The sequence below is a fragment of the Hippopotamus amphibius genome, chromosome 9, assembly GCF_030028045.1.
Source record: "Hippopotamus amphibius kiboko isolate mHipAmp2 chromosome 9, mHipAmp2.hap2, whole genome shotgun sequence".
Taxonomy (NCBI): domain Eukaryota; kingdom Metazoa; phylum Chordata; class Mammalia; order Artiodactyla; family Hippopotamidae; genus Hippopotamus; species Hippopotamus amphibius.
Genome location: NC_080194.1, coordinates 45,862,462 through 45,888,148, shown reverse-complemented (window position 1 = coordinate 45,888,148; position 25,687 = coordinate 45,862,462). Strand labels below are relative to the sequence as shown.

The 25,687-nt window shown below is 36.2% G+C and overlaps 1 protein-coding gene across 2 annotated transcripts in view; it reads right to left on the bottom strand.

Annotated features, from left to right (window-relative positions):
- GUCY1A2 (guanylate cyclase 1 soluble subunit alpha 2) overlaps positions 1–25,687 on the bottom strand; it is a 375,283-nt gene that overhangs the window by 120,412 nt on the left and 229,184 nt on the right. The window lies entirely within an intron of this gene.

The window sequence follows — 25,687 nt, the reverse complement described above, 5'->3', positions numbered from 1 at the left end:
CTGTCAAGGGTCTTTCTGGACTCTGTTGTAATTCTAATGTCAACATCAATTCTGAATGGCTATTGTGATTGTTAAATATTTTAAATATTTACCCAGGGTTAAAACTCCCAAAATTCCAAAGCATAGAACATGGTATAAAAGTTAGGCACAGCTCATTTCTAGGGGAAAGTTTTCTAATTATCCAAGGTAGATATGGTGATTAAATCCTCAATAGTGCTAATATATTAATTACAGCAAAGTGATGAAATATTGTAGTAAATGTCCAATTACAATATCACCTTTCCTGTGAATCACTTTATGGTCCTTCCATTAGTTCTTAGTAGTAAAACTAATCTTTTCTTCTCTTCTGTTTCAACAACACTGTCCACACCTCTATACTATAGCTTTCATCACAGGTTGTAATCAACATGGATCAATGTATAACCAATATGTATCCCCAACTACAAAGTGAGCTCTTTAAGAATGGGATCATGTCTTTTTAATGTCTGTACCCAAAGTGCTCATCATAGTGTCTTAAATATAGCTATTTAATAGATATCTACCAAATGAATAAATTAATCAGCTATATTTAACTATGATTACCATAATAGTTATTCTAGTCATTGGCTGCTTTGCCTCATTTATTTTATGAGCACCATGTAGACTTCTGTGCCATATAGATCTGGGTAGGAAAAAAATTGCCTTTAAATTACTGGAGATGCTCCTATCATATATATAACAAGAATTACAAAATATTATATTAGTTGAGATTTAATAGCAATAATTAAATTTCATATGAATGCATCCTAACACTTTAATATTAAAAAGCTTTACTGCATTAAATTCTGTGAGCACAAATTTAGGGAATGTGATGACAGCACTTATGAATCTCATGAAACTAGAGATGCCAAAATTATCACTTGATTATCAGAATCTTATCAGGAAATATGCATCAAAAATTATTCAAATACCCTCAGACCTATCATGAAGTTCTAAATCTTCACTTCAAGATCTGTTATCTGATGCCAGAAAATAGAAATTAAAATTGTATGGTAAGAACAGAAAGATGATGCAATGTGAGTCAGCAAAAGTTTTATTCTAAAGACTAAAATATACTTCCACTAAAGAACTCTCACTTAGGAAGAAAACCAGCAAATAGCAAAAGTCTAAAATGTGGCCATTTACCATTTCCCCCTGAAAACACAGTGTCTTTGCTAACCCTCAGATTCATCTCATACTTTTGTATTTCTATACAATTAAAAAAATTTAGAATGCTGTTATGTAATTTGAAACTAACTTCTGATTTTCAAACATAGGCAGTAAATTATTTGTGTAAATTGAATTGCTCTCTAGTCACTCTAAACATGCATGATCCTGGAGCACGATCTCTTCTTGGAGTCTCTATCATCATCAAACTGCTCATCAGTATTATATTCATTCTCATTTCAGTAAAAATTTATTGAATTCCACTAAATGTGTATTTCTAGAATTTGTGCCACAGGATTATATAAAAATTAGTTATATGTTGTTCTTTCTCCTTAGGTATGTATAATGTAACAATATGGAGAAGATGAACTAATATGTTACCAAATGATCTAAGAAAGAAATCTAATGAGGTATACAACATAAATATAAGAAATTCACATTAAAATCCATACATGATCATGTAAGATTTCATAATGCTTAGTTTCCAAATAGTTAAAACCAGACTAGCTATCAGAAATAATAGGATCAAGAACTAGGTAAAAAATAGACATTAAAAAAACTATATATTAAGATGTGAAATTCTCACAATTATTCTTAAATTTTCAACATAAAGAAAAAAAAATCTAAAAGATGTTGTTGTCATCATGGCAGGCTAGATTATGCTGCATTAACAATACAACCTCCAAATCTTAAGGCCCTAAAATAACAAAGGTTTGTTTCTGATTCATGTTGCATATTCATGAGGGTTAAGGGATTGGGCTAGAGGAGAGAAACATTGTGCCACATCTCTTCACTCCAGGGACAATGCTAATAGAAACTACTCATTTGAAACTGGTTGCCATGTCAGAAGAAAAGAGGTTCTGATTGTACACTAGCTCTTAAAGCTTTCTCCCAGATATGATGTATATAGCTTTTTCTCATGATTCATTCACTGAAGCAAGTCACACGACCATGTTTAACATAAAGGACATGGGAAAATGCAACCAATCTTCTGCCCAGAGGAGGGTCAGAAATATTTGGTGAATAGTATTAATGAGAACATAAATGAATATGTAATTGCTTATAAATTTTCAAATAGCTAGATTTCTATAAAGTACAAGTAATACATCCCTGTGATGTTTTTCTTTCCTTGAAGATATATTCAGTAGCTTAACCTAAAAATCTTGGATGAAACACCTTAGTAATGCAGCTTTCCATTGAAGCTCTATTTTTCTCTCCTCTCCCTTCATCTAAGGCAAGTCTATACACGTTTAGAAGAATTGAATACATGTGGAAATTTTAGTGGATTCCCTTCAAAATAAGGTCAACTTTGCTTCACAAAGTGCAGGGAAAGTGAAAGCATTATATATCAATTAAATTGCTCTTGAGGCTATTTCCTTGAGTTAAATCAAAGTTAAACAAGTAGACATTATAAACATACTACAAAAAAACTGTCCAAAATGTTGACTATGATCAAAATTCCTTTATAATTGTCTCAGTGGTTTTTTAATAGGCACCATCTAAAATAGTGCATCTCACTTATTTTCAGTATCTCCAACCTGTTCTTAAATGACATTAGATAAAAATAAAGATGACTAAACTAAACTTGGAGTTGGAAAAGATAGTGCTTGTGCAAATGTCAGAAAAATGTTCTCTGAACATAAAAAAGGAGGCTTAAATACTAAAAATATTACGTGACAACTGTTGTCTCACATATTATTACACCTGCTTTTATCAAACATTAAAGAATTCACCTATCTCAGTATATCTTCTCAACACTTGATAATCAAACTGCCCACATTATTCCAGAAATAAAGGTGATATAAATAAACTTAGAGTTATGCATTCACCCCTTTTATTTATTTTAGTGTTTGATTAATTATTTAAAATTATTTATACTTTCTAATAGAATCTCATCCCCACGTTTTCTTCTCCCTCCCCTCCAGGTTAATGTTCAAGAAATATCTGGGAAATTTCTTGGAAATTTGGGCACAGTAGAGAGGAAAGATATGTGTTGTGTTGTATGTGTTGTGAAGGAGGGTGATGGTGGTACTGAGGCTAGGATTAGCTTACAAGAACACTGCACACAATTGGGAAATCAATAATCTCTGTCCCATGGAAATAATGACCACCTCAGTCCTGGGACTATCTTTCTTGGAACTTTCTAGAACTTGTGAAAAGGAGTTTGGGGAGAGGGCATGATAGCAGAGAGTCAGAGAACTCTGACAGTCTATCCTACTGGGCAGCCTCCCTCTCTTCATTTAGATATAATCAAGAGGAGAAGCAAGTTAGAAAGTCTGCTTTTCTAACTGTTGTGCTTTCTGGTTTTGGCCTCTAGAGTCTTTAAAAACAGAAATGGAGGTGGGAAGGAGAGAGAAGAGAGGTGTTGGAATAAGATGTAAGCCCAAAGATGAAAAATGTCTTCTTTTTCCCCTTTTCACAGAGCACTTGGCATGATGAGGCCAGTGAAAGGGGGCTGGCAAATGTGCCACATTCTTCGTGGGCTCATTGTGGCTAAGAACACTTGATTTTCAGAAAGGATACCATAATTGTATTTGCTATGAGGACTGGGACACACCTGCCAGCCCAATCACCTGTCTTATATTAGGCACAGTTCCTGAGTGACAGGGAGAGGGGTACGGTAGAGGAGTTTCCCAATGATTAGCAGGAAACCTGAGTCCACAAAACAGTTCTGGAGGTCCTTGTTGACTAGAAACCAGACAATGGGATTGTTGGTGGTCTGGACATAGATTTTCCAAAAGGCTTTCCAGAAAAGATAGAGCACAGGCCTTCATGAAAACTTATAAGTAATAGAAGACCAGGAAAAGCTGTATACTTGGGTAAATTTAGAGACCTCTTACATTTCCCCCTTTATGTCATACATGCTTAGCAGGTCCCTGCTGTTTATATTCCTGTTTTTCCAGATACTCAGCAGGGTGGGTGAAAATATGAAAACCCAGGTGGCAGTGGCCAAGCAGAGGTGATAGGGTTATGGAACATCCATTGGACCTACTTGAAGATGAACAACTTGCCATAGACAGCAAGCATGCACCCAGCTTTTCATTGTTGTTGAGGCTGTGTTTCTTGAAGATATACAAATATGACTCATGAGTACCTGTATCAAAAGCAAATAGGAAGGCCCTGGCAAAAACGAAGTTTCAAGCAATGTGGATAAAAGCAGTGCAGGCTTTAGCATCATTTTCTTGGCTTAAACAAAGTGATGGCAATGGCCATAAAGGCTACATTCTTGAAGCTGAGAGCACTGGCAGTCTAGAGGAGCCAAGATGCAGAAAGGCCAGCACATATACATCACTGTTGGACAAGCACAGGTCTAACAATCAGTGGAAGGTAATAAAAAATATCTCTAGAGAAGGGATAATTTCCAGAGGTAAGAGTTAACCACACTAGTATCCAAATAGCCTTGAGTGTGTCCCTGGGCTGCCCTTCTGAATGCAGCCTAATTTCCCTACACATAGTAGGTAGTATTGTAGGAGTTGGGCTACATTTCCCCTTTAATAAGAACAATCTTGTCAGATCCTGAGAGGCTGTGGCCTGAGAACCAGATGAAAAAGCTACAGGTGATATCCTGCTTCTGCAGATGAAGGACTCCTGACCATATGTTTGGAGTAGAAAGAAATGCCACTTGTCCAGAAGATCTGATCTCACCTTCTTTAATGATCACCTTGTTTCTGCAGTAGGAGTTTGCTCAAAAGATAACCTTGAAGTTGTAGATTGCCCTGGCTTATCTGAACTCCTTTATTTCTAATTAATATGAACCTCAGCAAATCTACATTGTGGCCCTTAAGCATGACTGTTGGATGTGGCTTGTTCCAAAAGGTGATATCCCAGAGGTGGGTATATTTTGGTTCATGAATCTTGTACCCTCACCCAAGTACCACTGCATTTGCGCAAACTTGGGCTCCAGCTGGAGAAAGACCCTGTCAGCCTGAACATTCAACTCTCCCTAACTCCAGATTCAAGAAAGTCTTTGCAGATATCACATTCAGGGGTCAGGGCCTTGTCTCCTCCTTCATCTCTACCACTTAATTTTCCTTCACCACCTCCTCTTCTCTCTCCATGGATACTTCATCTCCTCTACTTCCTTCACTTTTTCCTTCTCCAGTATTCTCACCTCTTTTCCTGCTTTTCATCCATGACTTTCTTTACTTTCCTCATCTCTTCTGCTGTCATTGAGAAGATGACACCCTCCTCAGTTGTCACCTTTTTAGCCAACCCCCACACCAGCTATTTTGTGATACCTCAACCCCACTGTGAGCCAGAACTCTGTAGGGTATTCCTGCCAACATGAATAGTGCATGGTGGGAGGCCTCCTTCCTGAAAGCAGGTTGTTCACTGGTACCATAAGTGCCGGAGAACACGAAGGCATCCCAGACTGGCTGAGAGGATGGGGTAGCCTGGATATTAGTACAGCCCTGCCACCCCAACCACAAGAAAATGTGCATCCTTAGTCCCATTTGCTGTGACTAGACTGAAGAGTAACCAAAACTGAGCAAGAAGAGGCTCTACCTTCCACAGGGGGCAAGAAACAGCCTCTACCAACTTTGAAGCTGGCAATGAATATTCATTTTAGTCAGACACTATATTGAGAATTGCCTGAACATTTTTATTCCCCTCCTAGAAAATGTTATTATTAAAAGCCAAAATTATTATTAACCTATTCTTTTAGGCTTTGTAAATAATCCTGTAGTCATTTAATATTATAATAGCATCTCCATTACAGAAACCTATTTCATGATGCTAAAGGTTGATATCCTGGAAATAATTTTGAAATATTAATAAGATTAATATTGCAAAGGATTGAGCTCTGTATTTGTCCTCCTTGTGGAGTTATGAGTAATAAGAACTAAGTTGTGATGAGTCATAAAATAACCTCATAATACTTACAACTTTCTTTGGTGTTACCCCTCATCATTCAAGGAATTGAAAGTCCTTGATTGGCACTGTCATTAACCTAGACTGATACTTCAGAGAAAACAGCCCTGAAAACAAAAGGTCATGTGCCCCTAAAGCCCACTGTTATCTTTACATGTGGGTAGATATTTTCCCCAATGTAGCTTTAAATTCACAACCGGCTCATCCTCAGAGATCTTAATTCAGAGAATGGATTGAAACTAGGTTTATTTATTCTTTTTAAAGGCCCTGAAAACCTCGTAGATGCACCCATTATTTTGAAAGAAGTCTCAAAAATAGAAGAAAAACTATTTCCACCTCACTGAGTACACAGCTCTTTTAGGGCACATGTCAAACAAAACTGAAAACCAGGCAAAGTCTATCTCAAGACTGAGCCCTCAATTTTTTTTGTTTACTTTCCCTACTTCTGGGTCTGGGACTTTTTTACACACATATTTGATGAACATAATTCTATATTACAGTATATCATGTTGGGGTGTATGTGTATTTGTATATGTATGTATGTACTTTGTATATGTACGTGTTTATACTCTCCCTCTACTAGATATTTATTTAACTTTATATACCTGGACCCTAGCACAGTATCAAGGTGCGCAATAGAGATTTATTACATGTTTTATATTTTTCCAATTTCTACATTAGGGTTGAAATTGTCTGCTAAGCAAGCTTTTTGAATGCAAAATTCAGGACCACCTAGAATCAACTAGATAGTATTTATTAAAAATTAGATCTCTAGGCCCGACACCTAGATCTATTACATCAAAATCTAGGTATGAGAGCAAGCTATCTGCATTCTCACGTGCTTCCAGATGAATTTTATGATTCTCAAAGTTTGAAGACTTCTGGTGTATGATGTGAATTAAAAATATACAAAATCCACCCAGATATTCACTTTTTTTTTAAAGTGACAATAAGCCATCAGAATGGAGAAAAGCAGTCCTACCCTGAACTCCAGCCATTCCCATACAACATTTCTCTGAATTTTGCCCTAATCTTAGGGGAAATAAACTTCTCCAGACATTTCCTTATTTTTCAGAACTTTAGATTAGAACTCCCAGTCACCCTCTCTCCATCCCTGCACACACACCCCAAATGCTGAGAATCATCTGGCACAGTAGATATTCAATGATCCGAAGTTTGTTGAGCACAATTAAATAGACCCAAGCTTATTCACTGTGCATAATGGTATATCAATTCTAATGGAAACAAGTTTAACTAAAGACGTACTGATAAAGCTACGTCAAAAAGATCCCTTGTTCTTTAAAAAAATCTGCCTAATATACACTCACTTTGATTGATATTTCTGACCCAAATACTACTTCTTTCAAGGATGTCTCTACAGTGCTCAGCTGATACAGCACACTGAAAAAAGAGGTCATGGATATAAATAGAACAGTGATTTAGCTTGGGAACTACTCCCAAATGAGGTGAAATTGATTCCAAATGACTGCCTAACAAAGAAAGCTCTTCTTCTGGTAAAACTCTCAGGAGATCTATTAATGCAAATTCTAGTTCCTGCCCAAGAATCTCAATTATGTGAAAAACAATATTGCCAGGCCTTAGGTTGTTTATCACAAGGGTTATTAAATATTGAGATATATTAGCAAATTATATATACATACATATTTTTTTTTCTGGTCAAAATTCTGTTGTAAATCCTCAAGTTAGATGTGGCAACTGAAAATTTCTTTCTGCTATACAGTAGACTGTCCTGTAAGACCTTCAATAATATGGTTCTAATATCCTACCTTTATCCACCACTATCATCCTAATTTATTCCATCCTTCAATCAAAATGAATAAGTCAATGTTCTTTGCATACTTTCTGTACCTCCCACCATCTGTATTTATACTCAGAGTTATTTCTCTACCTAGAATCCATCCATTTACTGCTTATAAAGTAATTATTAAGAGTCTATTTTTTTAAGAAAAGTTTTTCAGAGATTACTGATTTATCATAACTTTAAATATTTCCCCAAAGAATGGTGAATGTCTGCTGTATTTTCAGTAAATACGTAATAAGTGCTAAATCATGTTATGTCACAAAAGTGAATGGCTTAAAGAGTTACTATAAAGCTACAGTAATCAGGACAATATGGTATCAGTAAAAGAACGGACAAATACATCTGTGAAACAGAATAGAGAGCTCAGAAATAGACCCCATAAATATAGTCAACCGATCTTTGACAAAGGAGCAAAGGCAATACAGTGGAGCATAGTCTCTTCAACAAATTGTGCTGGAACAACTGGACATCCACATGCAAAAAAAAATGAATCTAGACACAGCTCTTACACCTGTCACAAATATTAATTAAAAACAGAGTGTATACCTAAATGTAAAATAGAAAAATATAAAACTCCTAGAAAATAACATAAGAGAAACACTAGATGACCTTGGGTATGGTGTTGCTTTTTATGATAACACCACCAAAGACACAATCTATGAAAGAAAGACTTGATACACTGGACTTTATTAAAATTAAAATTTTCTACTCTGAGGAAGATAATGTCAAGAGAATTAGAAGACAAGTCACAGACTGGGAAAAAATATTTGCAGAAGCATATCTTATAAAGGACTATTGTGTAAGATACTTAAATAACTCTACAATAGGAGACAAACAATCCAATTTAAAAATTGGCCTAACACATATTAATCAAACTAATGACAATTAAACACAAAGAAAAAATATTAAAAGCAGCAAGAGAAAAGCAACAAATAACATATAAGGGAAAACCCATAAGGATAACAGCTGACCTTTCTACAGAAACTCTGCAGGCCAGAAGGGAATGGCAGGATATACTGAAAGTCCTGAAAGAGAGAAACCTACAGCCAAGAATACTCTACCCAGCAAGAATCTCATTCAGATTTGCCAGAGAAATCAAAAGCTTTCCAGACAAGCAAAAGTTCAGAGAATTCAGCACCACCAAACCAGCCTTACAACAAGTGCTAAAGGAACTTCTCTAAGTAGGACACACAAGAAAAGGAAAACACCTACAAATACAAACCCAAAACAATTCAGAAAATGGTAATTGGAACACACATGTCAATAATCACTTTAAATGTGAATGGATTAAATGCTCCAACCAAAAGACACAGACTGGCAGAATGGATACAAAAACAAGACCCTTCTATATGCTGCCTACAAGAAACCCACTTCAGACCAAGGGATACATATAGACTGAAAGCAAGGGGATGGAAAAAGATATTCCATGCAAATGGAAGTCAAAAGAAACCTGGAGTAGCAATACTCATATCAGACAAATTAGACTTGAAAGTAAAGACTATTACAAGAGACAAGGAAGGACACTACATAATGATCAAGGGATCCATTCAAGAAGAACATATCACAATGGTAAATATCTATGCCCCCAACATAGGAGCACCTCAGTACATAAGGCATATGCTAACAGCTATAAAAGGGGACATCGACAGGAACACAATAATAGTGGGAGTCTTGAACACCCCACTTACATCCATGGACAGATCATCCAAACAAAAAATAAATAAAGACACACAAGCTTTAAATGACACATTAGACAATCTCGACTTCATTGATATTTATAGGACATTCCATCCAAAAACGACAGAATACACTTTCTTCTCAAGTGTACATGGAACATTTTCCAGGATAGATCACACCTTGGGTCACAAATCAAACCTCAGCAAATTCGAGAAAACTGAAATCATATCAAGCATCTTCTCAGACCACAACACCATGAGACTAGATATCAATTACAGGAAAAAAACTGCAAAAAATACAACCACATGTAGGCTAAACAATTCACTCTTAAACAACTAAGAAATCACTAAAGAAATCAAAGAGGAAATCAAAAAAATCTAGAAACAAACCACAATGAAAACACAACAACCCAAAACCTATGGGATGCAGCAAAAGCAGTTCTAAGAGGGAAGGTTATAGCAATACAGTCCTACCTTAAGAAACAAGAAAATGATCGAATGAACAACCTAACCTTACACCTCAAACAATTAGAAAAAGAAGAACAAAGAAACCCCAAAGTGAGCAGAAGGAAAGAAATCATAAAGATCAGAGCAGAAATAAATGAAAAAGAAAGGAAGGAAGCCACAGCAAAAATTAATAAAACTAAAAGCTGGTTCTTTGAGAAGATTAACAAAATTGATAAACCATTAGCAAGACTCATCAAGAAAAAAAGGGAGAAGATGCAAATCAACAGAATTAGAAATGAAAAAGGAGAAGTAACAACGGACACCTCAGAAATACAAAAGATCATGAGAGACTACTACAAGCAACTATATGCCAATCAATTGGATAACCTGGAAGAAATGGATAAAATCTTAGAAAAATACAATCTTCCAAGACTGAACCAGGAAGAAATAGAAACCATGAACAGACCAATCACAAGTACAGAAATTGAGGCAGTGATTAAAAATCTCCCAACACACAAAAGCCCAGGACCAGATGGGTTCACGGGCGAATTCTATCAAACATTTCAAGAAGAGCTAACACCTATCCTTCTCAAACTCTTCCAAAATATTGCAGAAGGCGGAGCACTCCCAACCTCATTCTACGAGGCCACCATCACCCTGATACCAAAACCAGGCAAAGATGTCACAAATAAAGAAAACTACAGACCAATATCACTGATGAATATAGATGCAAAAATCCTCAACAAAATACTAGCTAACAGACTGCAACAGCACATTAAAAAAATCATACACCATGATCAAGTGGGGTTTATCCCTGGGATGCAAGGATTCTTCAATATACGCAAATCAGTCAACGTGATACATCATATCAACAAATTGAAGGATAAAATCCATGTGATCATCTCAATAGATGCAGAAAAAGCTTTTTACAAAGTTCAACATCCATTTATGATAAAAGCTCTTCAGAAAATGGACATAGAAGGAAATTACCTCAACATAATAAAAGCCATAAATAAAAGAAACCAAAAGCCAACATCGTTCTAAATGGGGAAAAACTGAAAGAATTCCCTCTAAGAACAGGAACAAGACAAGGGTGCCCACTCTCACCATTATTATTCAACATAGTTTTGGAAGTTTTAGCCACAGCAATCAGAGAAGAAAAAGAAATAAAAGGAATACAAATTGGAAAAGAAGAAGTCAAATTGTCACTCTTTGCAGATGACATGATATTATACATAGAAAACCCTAAAGACTCTACCAGAAAACTGCTCGCACTAATTGATGAGTTTAGTAAAGTAGCAGGATACAAAACTAATGCACAGAAATCTCTTGCATTCCTATACACTAACAACAGAAGAGCAGAAAGAGAAATTAAGGAAACTCTCCCATTCACCATTGCAACCAAAAGAATAAAATACCTAGGAATAAACCTGCCTAAGGAGGCAAAAGATCTGTATGCAGAAAACTTTAAGACATTGATGAAAGAAATCAAAGACGACACAAACAGATGGAGGGACATACCATGTTCCTGGATTGGAAGAATCAACATTGTGAAAATGACTGTACTACCCAAAGCAATTTACAGATTCAATGCAATCCTGATCAAATTACCAATGGCATTTTTCACAGAACTAGAGCAAGAAATCTTATGATTTGTATGGAAATGCAAAAGACCCCGAATAGCCAAAGCAATCTTGAGAAGGAAAAATGGAGATGGTGGAATCAGGCTTCCTGACTTCAAACTATACTACAAGGCCATAGTGATCAAGACAGTGTACTGGCACAAAAATATGAAGGAAGACCAATGGGATAGAATAGAGAACTCAGAGGTAAGCCCAAACACATATGGGCACCTTATCTTTGACAAAGGAGGCACGAATATACAGTGGAAAAAAGACAGCCTCTTCAATAAGTGGTGCTGGGAAAATTGGACAGCAACATGTCAAAGAATGAAATTAGAACACTTCCTAACACCATACACAAAAATAAACTCCAAATGGATTAAAGACCTACATGTAAGGCCAGACACTATAAAACTCCTAGAGGAAAACATAGGCAGAACACTCTATGACATCCATCAAAGCAAGATCCTTTTGGACCCACCTCCTAGAATCATGGAAATAAAATCAAGAATAAACAAATGGGACCTCATGAAACTTAAAAGCTTTTGCACAGCAAAAGAAACCATAAACAAGACTAAAAGGCAACCCTCAGAATGGGAAAAAAGTAGTTGCCTATGAAACAACAGACAAAGGATTAATCTCCAAAATATACAAGCAGCTCATGCAGCTTAATACCAAAAAAGCAAATAACCCAATCCACAAATGGGCGGAAGACCTAAATAGACACTTCTCCAAAGAAGGCATACAGATGGCCAACAAACACATGAAAAGATGCTCAACATCACTAATCATCAGAGAAATGCAAGTCAAAGCCACAATGAGGTATCACCTCACACCCATCAGAATGGCCATCATCACAAAATCTGGAAACAACAAATGTTGGAGAGGGTGTGGAGAAAAGGGAACTCTCCTGCACTGTTGGTGGGAATGTAAGTTGGTACAGCCACTACGGAAAACAATTTGGAGGTTCCTTAAAAAACTACAAATAGAACTACCATATGATCCAGTAATCCCACTCCTGGGCATATACCCAGAGAAAACCATAATCCCAAAAGAAACATGTATCATAATGTTTATTGCAGCACTATTTACAATAGCCAGGACATGGAAGCAACCAAAATGCCCATCAACAAATGAATGGATACAGAAGATGTGGCATATACATACAATGGAATATTACTCAGCTATAAAAAGGGATGAGATGGAGCTATATGTAATGAGGTGGATAGAACTACAATCTGTCATACAGAGTGGAGTAAGTCAGAAAGAGAAGGACAAATATTGTATGCTAACTCACATATACGGAATCTAAAAATGGTACTGATGAACTCAGTGACAAGAACAAGGACGCAGATGCAGAGAATGGACTGGAGAACTCGAGGTTTGGGAGGGGGCGTGGGGTGAAGGGGTAGCTGACACGAAGCGAGAGAGTAGCACAGACATATATATACTACCAACTGTAAAAGAGATAGCCAGTGGGAAGTTGTTGTATAACAAAGGGAGTTCAGCTCGAGGATGGAAGATGCCTTAGAGGACTGGGATGGGGGGGGGGGAGTCAAGGGAGGGAGGGAATATGGGGATATGTGTATAAAAACAGATGATTGAACTTGGTGTACCCCCCCAAAAATAATAAATAAATAAATAAAATTTAAGAAAAATTGGCCTAAGACCTTAATATACACCTCACAAAGAAGATATACAAAGGAAAATAAACATATGAAAAATGGTCCACATCATATGTCATCAGGGAAATGCAAATTAAAACACAGTGAGGTACCACTACAAACCTATTAGAATGGTTAAAATTCAGAACAGTGACTGTGCTGTTAGTGAGGATGGGGAGCAACAGGAGCTCTCAATCATTGCTGGTGGAAATAAAAATGGTACAGCCTCTTTGGAAGACAGTTTGGCTGCTTCTTGACACTACTGAACAAATTCTTACAATACAATCTAGTCAGCAATCACACTTGCTTGGTAGTTACCCAAAGGAGTTGAAAACATATATTCATGGAAAAATTTACACATGGAAGCAAGCAAGATATCCTTCAGTAGGTGAATGAATAAACAAACTGGTACATTCAGACAATGGAATATTATTAAAGAAATGACTTACCAAACCATGACAAGATATGGAGAAATCTTAGATAACGTGTTTCTAAGTGAAACAAGCCAATATGAAAAGGCTATATACTATATGATCCAACTATATGACATTCTGGAAAAGGCAAAAAGACAATAAAAAGATCAGTGGTTGCTGGGAGTTGGGACAGATGAATAGGTGGAGGAGCACAGTGGATCTTCAGAGCAGTGAAAATATTCTATATGATACTATAATGATTTATACGTCAATATATATTTGCCCAAATCCATATAATGTACAATAACAAAAGTGAATCTAAGGTAAACTATGGACTTGGTGATTATGACATGTCAATGTACATTCATGCTTGGTCACTCATCATTTTAGTGAGTGATGTTGATAATGTAGAATGCTATGCATGTGTAGGGGCAGTGGTATATGGGAAATCTCTGTACCTTCCTCTCAATTTTACTGTAAAGCTAAAACTACTCTAAAAAATAGTCTTTTTTTAAAAAGTGAACAGTGTGGCCTAATTAGCAAATCAAATGGAAATATTTCATTGAGAATTTGTTTTTTAAAGATAATCTAACCTCTATAAATCTACTATCCTCAGATTATCTATGTAAATATCCTCCCAGATTAAATATGGTTTACAAAACAGATTTTCCCCAACCCCTCTTCCATGAGTCAAAATTGTCACATGCTTCCAAGTTCATCTTCATGCCATATCTCTTCTGAAATTATCCCCAATCCTTCAGTAGAGTGTCCTCTTTGCTTTTTTTAGAACCCCAATAAAGCTTGGTTTCTACATCTCTTATACTGCAGTCATTTGTGTTCGTACTATCTCTAATATCGTCCTGTCTAGATTGCTAAGTCATTTAACTTTGAAGGCATGAACAATGCCTTAGTTATCTTTTTTAAGTCCAGCAGGGGCTAGCACTTTGCTAGCACAGTAGACATGTAGAGAATTATGACTGAGTCAAATTGTATCATAAACATCTCTAGGAAGAGCTAGGTCAATATAGACAATATGTGAATTATCTTTCCAAATCATAGTCATTGTTACAGGCCTCCAAAACATTCAAACAATTCAGTTCAAGCCTACATAATTCCAAAACGAGAACATATCCAGGTGACCAGGTGACTTGCATGAATAATGAAATAAACATATTTCCATTATTAAGTAGACAAAATTAACCACTTACTTCAGGGTTCCAACACTGACACTTGTACTTGTCTTGCCAGCCTAGGTAATGCTACCACCATCTCTCAATGGAATTATGGCATTAATATCCTTATGTTCTACTTTTTCCCCCCACCCCTCTCAAATCTAAACCCCACACTACTGCTGAACTGATTTTTATAAAGCAAATCTATTTGTGTCACTCTTGTATTCAAAATTCTTCAATGTCTTCACCTTGCTTTTATGATTAAGAACAAAATCATTGAAATAGCTAAAACACCTACAGAGTCTACCTCCTATCTACTTCTGTACAATTTACTCTTCTCCATTCTTTAAGTTTCGCCAAACTGATCTTCATGTTAGTTGCTCCAATTTCATCATATTCCTTTCTGACTCAAAGCCTTTACATATCCTGACTCCACTGCTTAGAATCCTCTCCTCTCATTATTCCTTCTACCTGGTTAACTCTTACTTATCATTTAGATCTCAATTTAAAATCATCTCCTTGCAGTGCTTCCCAACTCCTAAACTGTATCAGATGTCTCTATTATATGCTCTCATAACATCATGTAATTTTTCTTAGTTATTCTTATTGAAGTTTATAATTACAGATTTTGTGTGTTCATTAATTACTGTCTTCCTCATTAGACTATAAACTCCATGAATGGAGGTGTCATTTCTACTATGCTCACTACTTGGTATGGTGCCTGACATATGGTAAGTGCTCAAGAAACATTTTTTTAAAGTATAAATAGGTGAAAGTGATTAGTCAAGTGTGGACTCCCTTAAGATCATGCAATCTTGAGACCATCCAGAGCACCCTTCTGGAATGGAAAAGACTGAACAATGCTAAATCTACCACCCAACAGCTTTGTGACTTTAAACAAGCTGTTTAACTTGCTGAAAAGAAATAACAAGCCTCAAATGGAGTCATTTTCCCCCATGATAGCAAATGAAGAATTAACTGCTCTTTCAACCTTTCCAAGGAATGCGGACAATCTTAAATTTTCCAATGAGCAATGTGTGGTAATTTGCATAATAGGGCCTCTGTCATTCCCAACCCCACAAAAGAAAATGAACTGGCCTTCAAAATTCTTTCTCTTCTTTTGCTAAAAACTTCCTTTTCCCACCCTCTTTCTTCCTATAAAAACTCACCATTTTGTACAACTTCTTGGAGAGCCCTTCTAGTTGCTAAACGTGATGCTGCCTAATTCATGAATCATTGAATAAAGCCAATTATCTTCAACTTTACTTGGTGAATTTTATTTTTTAAGTCTCATTTTCTTCTGTGAAAGGGAGATAATATTTATTTTACAAGGTTGCTGAAAAAGATTAAATGACATAACTTTATACCTCTTTAGTGATCATTATAGTTTTAATTAATCAATTATTAACTGACTATGTAATATTTATTTTAATGCCTATTCCCAATGCTCAGTTATAAGCACCTCAGAACATGGACCATGCCTGTGATGGAATCCTAGTGGAGGTTACAGTTAAAGATGTGAGTTGATGGAATTGAGATGAAACTTTATTTAAAGAAAATTGTGTATTTGAACAGGCTTTAATGTAAAAGGGTTGTGTCTATTTTGTCTGCTTGTATTGTGGAGATTGCCATTGTATCTCACTGGGGAATGGTTCCTCTGGTTGGTATTGTAAAGACAGGGCATGTAAATTCACTCTACAGGCAATGTTAATTGAACATGCTAAAGGGAACCAAAAGGGTTATCTAAACCCACAGAAAGTAACCTGGGGCCCGATATTTGGGGGCTAATAGAAGAAATAGTGGAAGTTTTTCCCCATGGGAGAATTAGACTGCAGTTAACTTGTGTACTCAGAAAGAGGGCCTTTATTAAATTCCTTGTACAGACTTTTTGAAGGCATGATACACTGAGCAATTAAATTCTAGAACATAAAAATATTTTGATTTCTATTTTAGTTGGAAAAGATTCTCACCGATATAAAGAAGCAAATTTTTAAAAAATGTAATTGGATGGGTGGATCAGCCTTTTGACATGATTTAGGCAGCAATCTAGTTCTTTGGGTAATTAAAAGCCACTGTCTTTATCTTGCAAATCTCTATAAAATGGGAAATGTAAATACAGCCCACAATGACCTAAGACTGAGCCCAGTTAACTCAATTAGGTAGAGCCTGAAACCAGGAGGAGGGCAGGAAGTGGGCATGAGGCCTTTTTAAAAGTACAAACTGCTGGAAAAGTCACCAAAAATCTAATTCATAGTCTAACATAATTAAAATTATTTGTCAAGGACAAATACAAATTCTAAAAGTATTTACCACAAATAGTAAAAAGACTTACTCATCTCAGCTAATAAACTTAACTTATTCCAAATGTTACTTATAAACTAGTGAGTTTTACATTGTTATACCTGATTTGTAACTAAAGTTTTAAAATGAAAGCTATGAAATCTCTGGTTATGTCTATCTGTATATATGTATGTACGTAAAAAGTATGGTATTTTATATTTTTGGATATTATTACAAAAATTAATTTGTAAAAGAGTTCTATTTAAATTGGCTTCAAAGTGAGCCCTTATGAATGAAATATTTCTAAATCTTAAAAGTGTAATATAAACTAACCTTACTGTTTTTCAAATTCACATGATCTAGCACTAAAAGCAAATTTATTGTTTTAATTAAAATAGGCATATCTTTACAGTTCTCCACATTAAATTTAAAACTTTTCCTCTACCTAGGTTTACTATAAGTCAAACAAGTTCATGTTATCTCCATTAAAAAATACGTCAGCAAGAAAAATAGCTTGGGATGATGACTGACTTTGTCTAATGTGTCATGAAGTTTCCATGGGTAATCTAAACAAAATTGTTGGGAACAAGTGATTTAGATAGATATAAATGGGGTAAGGCTTTTCAGGTGAACTTTTTTTTTCTTTAATTTTTATTGGCTCATAGTTGATTTACAATGTTGTGTTAGTTTCAGGTGTACGGAAAAATGAATCATATATATATATATATATATATATATATATCTCCACTCTTTTTTAGTTTCTTTCCCATATAGGCCATCAGAGAATTGAGTAGAGTTCCTTGTGCTATACTGTAGGTCCTTATTAATTATCTATTTTACATATAGTAGTGTGTATATGTCAATCCCAATCTCCCAATTTATCCCTCCCCCTTTACCCCTGGTAACCATAAGTTTGTTTTCTACATATGTAACTCTATTTCTGTTTTGTAGATAAGTTCATTTATACTTTTTTTTTAGATTCCACATATAAGTCATATTATATGATGTTTGTCTTTCTGTGTCTGACTTACTTCACACAGTATGACAATCACTAGGTCCATCCATGTTGCTGCAGATGACATTATTTCATTCTTTTTAATGGCTGAGTAATATTCCATTTTATATATGTACTGTATCTTCTTTATCTATTCCTCTATTGATGAACACTTAAGTTGCTTCCATGCCCTGATTATTGTCAATAGTGCTGCAATGAACATTGGGGTGCATGTATCTTTTTGAATTATGGTTTTCTCTGGATACATGTCCAGGAGCAGGATTGCTGGAGCATATGGTAATGAACTTTTTAAAAATAATTATGTTTTATGATATGTCTAATTAAAATTGTTTCTCCAAATATTTTTGTTAACTTGAAACATTGAAGTTTTTTGCTAAGTTAAATGTTGGGAATTCATTGGATATCTAGATCATTTCCTGAGAAGGTAAAATAATAAAACATTAATTGTTAAACGAATCTGTTTACCGACTTCTGTCTTATTACAGAAAAACTAAATATGTTTGGCTTTATTAGAAACATATCTTGTACAACATTTTTTTTAACAAAAAGAAATTACACTATATGGAAGTGAATGTATGTTTCTAGAAATTATGAAATGTATTCATAAGTTTGCCAATCAAGAAAGACTGGTATAACAAACAGTTCACAATTGCTTATTCCTTAGCTTTCACTGGAAATTAAAGTTTCTAAGGGTTAAAAATACTAACTAATATATGCAATTAAAAATACTAAACTTAATAAGAAAAGCATCTTTGTATGCAAGGAAATTTTAAAAAGAGATATAAGGAATGGAAATATACTTTGATAAGAAAAAAAGAAAATAATTGTGCCCTAAAAAGAGGTTTAAAGAGGGTGAAGGAGGGGGCCTAGGCCAAAATCTAAATGTGATAAAAGAAGTTGTAGAAGGGTTGTGGAAAAAAGAACCCTGGTAAGAGTTTTGTATGTTGTCAGTACTGGTTCAGATTAGAACAAATTTAATTGAGTAAATTATTTTAATATTAAAAGTAAGCTGCTTAAAAACTAGAATTTAGTTTTCTCTCTAAGAAAAAATTTTCTTATAATATTGACCTGCTTTTAATAACAGATTATAAACTTCTTTACCTTTTAAGTAATTGGTTGTAACTTCTACTATTTGCCTTTGAAATCTTTTATTGCCACGTTGGTTAAGTAAATAGGTATAGTTTCACAGTGACCTGATTGTATTTGACCAAGTTTTTATAACTTTTTGGTATCCATGACAAATTTCCCCAAATAAAATTCTAAATGAAGTCCTTTTGAACTCTAGCTAACTTTGAAAAGTTTAAGAGGGTCCTTGAAATATCTGAAAGAGACATCTTAAGCTAATTAGGCTTATTTGGCATGCTAAATTATATGGAAAGCATTGTCAAATAAACGAAGATAAACCTTCTTAGGTTATATTGTATGGGTAAATGTTATTAATACAAATGTTCTAAAAATTTTATGAAATTCTTAAAATTCAGATACGTCCTGGTAAAATGTTATCAGTCATAATTCCAGTTATTATCTTAAAATATTGTATGTCACAGAAATAACCAAATTTCTTTGTCAATTGCACTGTAATCAGGTCTTTAACAATGCTATTTTGTTTTTCTTATTTATAGAAAATTGTTTTACTCTGATATTTTTATTTAAATGCTTCAAATCAAGAATATTCTTGAGGAGATCAAGATGGTGGAGTAGAAGAACGTAGAGCTCACCTCCTCCCACAAACATATCAAAAATATATCTACATTGGGACAATTCTCACAGAATACCTACTGAAAGTTGGCACCATGGAAACCTCCTTCACTGGCTGGGAGGTCTGCCAGGACAGATAGGGAGCTTCAGAGGCTCAAGAGGAGAGTGCAGAAGCTGGCTTGTGGCAGGCAAGGTAGAGAGAGACTGGCACAGATGGTCCTTGCCATGTTGCTGCACTTCCTAGCCCAAGACATGTGCCTGCTGGTGTGAAACAGGCTTGCTGCTGAAACAGGCTTCAGTGTGCATACTCAAGAAAAGGACTCAGTTTGGCTGTGCAGACACAGCATCAAGGGCCTGAAGTGTCGTCTTGGCTACAACTGAGGTTTCGTACAGGATGGAGGTCTACCACCGGAGCCCTATTATCAATGTGTGAAAGGACGGGTATTGGCACACTGCAGAAGTCTCATTGCTAGCATGCTCGCAGCATCTAGTCACTGTGAGCTTTTCGAGCCTATAAGCACCTGTGGGTTGCATACACATGGAACTGGGGCTCAAGTCTGAGCCAATTTACCAGTGCTTCTACAGCAGATGTGGAGGTGTCTTTGGCAGGTTTTCCCACCAGCAGTTTTGTGAGCCTAGTGGCTGGAGGACATCTGAGTTGATTACTGGTGCTCCCACAAGTAGAGGTGGGTCGAGGGCAGTGCCATCAATATTGTACCTTGTGGGCATGGACACCAGGTGGCATGTGACATCAGAGAGTTGCATGTACAGTAAGCCCCTGTGTACGAACGAGTTATGTCCCAAGAGTACATTTCTAACTCCAATTTGTTCATAAGTCCAACAAATTAGCCTAGATACCCAACTAACACAATCGGCTATGTAGTACTGTACTGTAATAGGTTTCTAATACTTTTCAGACAAATAATACATAAAAAAACAACACAAGAAATAAAGAAAACATTTTTAATCTTACAGTACAGTACCTTGAAAAGTACAGTAGTACAGTACAACAGCTGGCATTCAGAGGCTGACATTAAGTGAATAGGAAAGAAGAGTTACTGACTGGAGGAGGAAGAAGAGGTGGGAGATAGTAGAACTGAAGGATCATCAGCAATAGGAGATGGAGGGCAAGCTGCAATTTCACTCACATCTGACTTTGATGACACAGGTTCTGGCTCCTGTTGGATTCAATTCTATCCACCCTCTTGAAAAAATGATCCAGTGATGTCTGGGCAGTACACAGATGTACTCATCATAGATGACACAGTAGCACTGGATTGCATTCTGAATAGCTGCTGCAATCTTCATGTACCATTCTACATTCAGATTCTGTGCCTCAAAAACTAACAGTGCCTCCTCGAATGAAGAAAACCCCCTGGCCATTTCCTGCTTCATGTATTTTTTCAGTTCTTCAGTTAATTCTTCTTCCTCTTGTCTCTCTTCATTCTTTCTCTGGGCCTCCAATTCCATCAGGTCTTCATTAGTAAGCTCCTCATGTTGGACAGCAAGGAATTAAATGGAGTCATCCTCTTGCAGCTCTAGCTCCAGCTTCTTGATGAAGGTCAGTAAATTGCTGGAGACTTCTTTGAACTCCTCATCCACCTTCTAAAATCCACGACTTGAAGGCAAAGGTTCTTCCAAATTCCATTCATGGTGATGGCTGTAAGCTCACAACAAGCAAAGTCAATGTTTTTTATGGCTTTGTAGACATAATAGACCTGCCAAAATTTTCACAAGTTTGTTCCTGATTCATCACTCGCCTTTACTGCCTGATGAAAAATGTTACGTAAATAATATTTCTTGAAAGTCCCTATAACTCCCTGGTCCATAGGTTGGATGAGCAATGTAACATATGGTGGCAGATGCACTACTTTGTTGTTGAGCTGAAAGTCATCCATGAATGGGATTTGGCCCAGAGTATTGTCAGGCAGCAAAAGAAAGCTGAATGGGACATCCTTCTCCAAGCAATACTTTTCTATCTCTGGGATAAAGTGGTGGAAAAACCTGAAAGTGGCCTGTGTAACCCAGGCTTTGGGCTTACTCTTCCACACAACAGGAAGAGAGCCCTTGGCTATGTTTTTAAGGGCTCTGGGTTCTCTGAATGATAAACTAAGAGAAGCTTCAGCTTCATATTGCTGGAAGCATTGCCACCAAACAACAGAGTTAACCTATCCTTTGCTGCTTTATAGCTTGGCATCAACTTTTCCTCCTTACTGATGTAACATTGGTCTGGCATCCTCTTCCAGTACAGTCCTGTCTCATTCACATTAAAAACCTGCTTGGGTAAATATGTGCCTTCTTCCTCAAAGAGTTTCAGAAAATTTCTGGGCAGCTACTGAATCTGCACTCACTGCCTCATGACTTATTTTACGTGGTGAAGGTTGACTCTAGCCTTGAGCTGATAAAACCACCCATGGCTGGCATTAAAAGATGCACACTCTGATTCTTCACTGTGTTTCTTCTTCAAGTCTTCATAAAGGCTTTTATGTTTCTCTTGAATCAACATTAAGCTGAGTGGGACTCAACACTGATGCTGATCCTGCATCCACACACTGAGAAGTTTCTCCATCTCCTCCATCACTTTTCCATGCTTCTTCAATATTATTGTTGACATCATTGGCAAAGCAGACTTCACATGTTCCATGATCTTGTCTTTGTTCTTTAGAATTGTGTCAATGGTTCAATGATTCATGTTATAGAAACAAGCGATGTCTATTTTTTGCCTCACTCCACTCTCTCAATTATTCTCAAGTTTGTTTCCATCCTATCACTTGGTGCTTCTTAGAAGTATCACCAGCTACATCACCACTGCTTTTACCCTTGCTTCTGGACATCCTGGGCTTGAAATAAAGATATCATGCTACTGTACTCTAGTAAAGTACACAAAAGCACAACCACTTATAGAGGATGCACTCACATGACAATGTATGCCAGATATGTGAACTAATGTGATTGGACATGCAAACACATGTTCTCATCTTTGAAAGTTCTTAACTTGAAGGTTCGTTTGTAGGGGACTTACTGTACCAGTGGACAATTCCTAAGGAGGATTACACAGTGGAATACACATGGAGACTAAATAACATGGTACTAAAATACTAGTGGGTCAACAATGAGATCAAAGAGGAGATCAGAAAATATGTCAAGATAAATGACAATAAAAACACAATCATACAAAATGTATGGAATGCTACAAAGCAGTCTTAAGAGGGAAGTTCATAGCAATATAGGACTTCTTCAAAAAGCAACCTAACCTACCACCTAAAGAATTATGAAGAACAAACAAAATGTAAATTCAGCAGAAGGAAGGAAATAATAACATTCAGTGAGGAAATAAATAAAGATAAAAAAACAGAAAAAATCAATTAAAAAGGGATCTGAAGTGCATTCTCTACATCTGCATCTTTACTCCTGCCCTGTCACTGGGATCATCAGAACCATTTTCTAAGATTCCATATATATGAGTTAGCATATGGTATTTGTTTTTCTCTTTCTGGCTTACTTTGCTCTGAATGACATACTCTAGGTCCATCCACCTCACTACAAAGAACTCAATTTCATTCCTTTTTTATGGCTGAGTAATATTCCATTGTATATATGTGCCACATCTTCTTTATCCATTCATCTGTTGATGGGCATTTGGTTGCTTCCATGTCCTGGCTACTGTAAATAGTGCTGCAATGAACATTGTGGTGCATGTTTCTTTTTGGATTATGGTTTTCTCAGGGTTTATGCCCAGTAGTGGGATTGCTGGGTCATGGGCAAAAGGGAAAGCTGGGGTGAAGTGAGAGAGCAGCACTGACATATATACACTACCAAATGTAAGATAGCTGCATAACACAGGGAGATCAACTCGATGATTGGTGATGACTTAGAGGGGTGGGATAGGGAGAGTGGGAAGGAGTCGTGGGAGGGAGGGGATATGGGGATATATGTATATATACAGCTGATTCACTTTGTTGTACAGCAGAAACTGGCACAACAGTGTAAAGAAATTATACTCCAATAAAGAGCTTAAAAAAAAAAGAAGGCAGGTAAATGTCCACTGTGCAGTGAGGGAGGTGGGCCTGGGAAGGCTCAGACCCTGCAGGCTAATGTTTTGGAAGAGGCTCACTTCTGTGACATTCTTTCTCATTCTAGGCAAACCCCACACCCTACCCCCACTGTACTTGTAGTCACTGTCTGTTGTAACTGGACCAACTGTGTGCCTGCTAGAGACAACCCTGAAATAAAGAACATAGATGATGATTTTTAGAAAAGGGATCTGGAAGATAGAATAACAGAAATACACAAAAATAAACTCAAAATGGATGAAAGATCTAAATGTAAGGTGGGACATTATGAAATTCTTAGAGGAAAACATAGGTAGAACACTCCTTGACATAAATCACAGCAAAATCTTTTTTGACACCCCCCCAAGTAATGAAAATAAATATAAAAATAAACAAATGGAACCTAATTAAACTTAAAAGTTTTTGCACAGCAAAGGAAACCATAAACAAAAGAAAAAGACAACCCTCAGAATGGGAGAAAATATTTGCAAATGAAGTAAATGACAAGAAATTAATCTCCAAAATATAAAAACAGCTCATACAGCTCAACATCAAAACAAACAAACAACCCAATCAAAAAATGGGTGGAAGACCTAAATAGACATTTCTCCAAAGAAGACATTACAGATGGCCAATGAACTCATGAAAAGATGCTCAACATCACTAATTATTAGAGAAGTGCAAATCAAAACTACAATGAGGTACCATCTCACATAAGTCAGAATGGCCATTATCAAAAAAATCTACAAAGAATAAATGCTGGAGAGGATGTGGAGAAAAGGGAACACTCCTACACTGTTGGTGGGAATGTAAATTAATACAGCCACTATGGAGAACAGTATTCAGGTTCCTCAAAAAACTAAAAATAGAACTACCATATGACCCAGAAATCCTGATCCTGGGCATATACCCAGAGAAGACCATAATTCAAATAGATGCACCCCAATGTTCACTGAAGCACTATATACAATAGCCAGGACATTGAAGCAACCTTGATTTCCATCAACAGAGGAATGGATAAAGAAGATGTGGTACATGTATACAATGGAATATTACTCAGCCATCAAAAGGAATGAAATAATGCTATCTGCAGAGATATGGGTGGACCTAGAGACTGTCATACAGAATGAAGTAAGTCAGAAAAAGAAAAGTAAATATAGTATAACATTGCTTATATGCAGAATCCAGAAAAATGGTACAGATGAACTTATTTGCAAAGCAGAAATAGAGACAAAGATTTAGGGAACAAACTGACAGATACCAAGGGGGGCAAGGAGGGATGGGATGAGTTGGAAAATTGGGATTGACATATATACACTACTATGTATAAAATAGATAACTAATGAGAACCTACTGTATAGCACAGGGACCTCTACTCAATGCTCTGTGGTGACCTAAAAGGGAAGGAAATCTAAAAATGAGTGGGTATATGTATATGTATAACTGATTCACTTTGCTGGACAGCAGAAACTAACAGAACATTGTAAAGCAACTATACTCCAATAAAAAATTTTAAAAAATAAAGAAAATCTAAACAAACAAATAAACAAACAAAAAACCAAAGGGATCTGGAAGATAGAACAACACAAATCACCCAATTAGAACAGCAGAAAGAAAGACAAGTGAAAAAAAGGAAAGCAACATAAAAGACCTATGTGATAATATAAAGCATGCCAATCTACACATAATAGGGATTCCAGAAGGAGAAAAAAATAGGATAAAAAATGACCTAAAGGCATTCTATGAAGCAAGCATCATCCTTACACCAA